Source organism: Entelurus aequoreus, linkage group LG10 (genome assembly GCF_033978785.1).
Source record: "Entelurus aequoreus isolate RoL-2023_Sb linkage group LG10, RoL_Eaeq_v1.1, whole genome shotgun sequence".
NCBI lineage: Eukaryota > Metazoa > Chordata > Actinopteri > Syngnathiformes > Syngnathidae > Entelurus > Entelurus aequoreus.
In genome coordinates, this window is record NC_084740.1 from 79,994,384 (window position 1) to 79,997,086 (window position 2,703).

Genomic DNA, 2,703 nt, shown 5'->3' on the forward strand with positions numbered 1-2,703 from the left:
CAGGTTGAAAGGCTCCTCACATTTCCCCATTGTTTACACCAGCAGCGAGAGAGATTCGGACCGAGGAAGCGACGATTACCCCATTCATTTGAGCCAGGATGAAAGATTCGTGGATGAGGTACGTGAGAATGAAGGACCAGAGTGCAGTGCAGGACGCATCTTTTTTCGCTCTGACCGTAACTTAGGTACAAGCTGGCTCATTGGATTCCACACTCCCTCTTTTTTCTATTGTGGATCACAGATTTGTATTTTAAACCACCTCGGATACTATATCCTCTTGAAAATGAGAGTCGAGAACGCGAAATGGACATTCACAGTGACTTTTATCTCCACGACAATACATCGGCGAAGCTCTTTAGCTATGGAGCTAACGTGGTAGCATCGGTCTCAAATGCAGATAGAAACAAAATAAATAAACCCCTGACTGGAAGGATAGACAGAAGATCAACAATACTACCAAACTCTGGACATGTAACTACACGGTTAATGCTTTCCAGCCTGGCGAAGCTTAACAATGCTGTTGCTAACGACGCCATTGAAGCTAACTTAGAAACGGGACCTCACAGAGCTATGCTAAAAACATTAGCTATCCACCTACGCCAGCCCTCATCTGCTCATCAACACCCGTGCTCACCTGCGTTCCAGCGATCGACGGAAGGACGAAGGACTTCACCCGATCATCCGTGCAGTTGGCGGCTAGCATCGGCTAGCATCAGCTAGCGTCGGCTAGCGCGTCTGCTATCCAAGTAAGTCCTCCTGGTTGTGTTGCTGCAGCCAGCCGCTAATACAATGATCCCACCTACAGCTTTCTTCTTTGCAGTCTCCATTGTTCATTAAACAAATTGCAAAAGATTCACCAACACAGATGTCCAGAATACTGTGGAATTTTGCGATGAAAACAGAGCTTTTTGTATTGGATACAATGTGTCCGAATACTTCCGTTTCAACCATCGACGTCACGCGCATACGTCATCATACATAGACATTTTCAACCGGAAGTCCATCCATCCATCCATCTTCTTCCGCTTATCTGAGGTCGGGTCGCGGGGGCAGCAGCTTAAGTAGGGAAGCCCAGACTTCCCTCTCCCCAGCCACTTCGTCCAGCTCCTCCCGGGGGATCCCGAGGCGTTCCCAGGCCAGCCGGGAGACATAGTCTTCCCAACGTGTCCTGGGTCTTCCCCGTGGCCTCCTACCGGTCGGACGTGCCCTAAACACCTCCCTAGGGAGGCGTTCGGGTGGCATCCTGACCAGATGCCCGAACCACCTCATCTGGCTCCTCTCCATGTGGAGGAGCAGCAGCTTTACTTTGAGCTCCTCCCGGATGGCAGAGCTTCTCACCCTATCTCTAAGGGAGAGACCCGCCACCCGGCGGAGGAAACTCATTTGGGCCGCTTGTACCCGTGATCTTGTCCTTTCGGTCATAACCCAAAGCTCATGACCATAGGTGAGGATGGGAACGTAGATCGACCGGTAAATTGAGAGCTTTGCCTTCTGGCTCAGCTCCTTCTTCACCACAACGGATCGATACAGCGTCCGCATTACTGAAGACGCCGCACCGATCCGCCTGTCGATCTCACGATCCACTCTTCCCTCACTCGTGAACAAGACTCCGAGGTACTTGAACTCCTCCACTTGGGGCAGGGTCTCCTCCGCAACCCGGAGATGGCACTCCACCCTTTTCCGGGCGAGAACCATGGATTCGGACTTGGAGGTGCTGATTCTCATCCCAGTCGCTTCACACTCGGCTGCGAACCGATCCAGCGAGAGCTGAAGATCCTGGCCAGATGAAGCCATCAGGACCACATCATCTGCAAAAAGCAGAGACCTGATCCTGCAGCCACCAAACCAGATCCCCTCAACGCCTTGACTGCGCCTAGAAATTCTGTCCATAAAAGGTATGAACAGAATCGGTGACAAAGGGCAGCCTTGGCGGAGTCCAACCCTCACTGGAAACGTGTCTGACTTACTACCGGCAATGCGGACCAAACTCTGGCACTGATCATACAGGGAGCGGACCGCCACAATCAGACAGTCCGATACCCCATACTCTCTGAGCACTCCACACAGGACTTCCCGAGGGACACGGTCGAATGCCTTCTCCAAGTCCACAAAACACATGTAGACTGGTTGGGCAAACTCCCATGCACCCTCAAGGACCCTGCCGAGAGTATAGAGCTGGTCCACAGTTCCACGACCAGGACGAAAACCACACTGTTCCTCCTGAATCCGAGGTTCGACTATCCGGCGTAGCCTCCTCTCCAGCACACCTGAATAGACCTTACCGGGAAGGCTGAGGAGTGTGATCCCACGATAGTTAGAACACACCCTCCGGTTCCCCTTCTTAAAGAGAGGAACCACCACCCCGGTCTGCCAATCCAGAGGTACCGCCCCCGATGTCCACGCAATGCTGCAGAGTCTTGTCAACCAAGACAGCCCCACAGCATCCAGAGCCTTAAGGAACTCTGGGCGGATCTCATCCACCCCCAGGTGTGGCGGGAAATTTAAAATGTCACTTTATAAGTTAACCCGGCCGTATTGGCATGTGTTGCAATGTTAAGATTTCATCATTGATATATAAACTATCAGACTGCGTGGTCGCTAGTAGTGGCTTTCAGTAGGCCTTTAAACGACCAGTGTGTGTGGACAAGAATAAGGTTAGGTGGGATTTACCCTGGATAACTTTAGCCCGGCTTCATGTAAAAG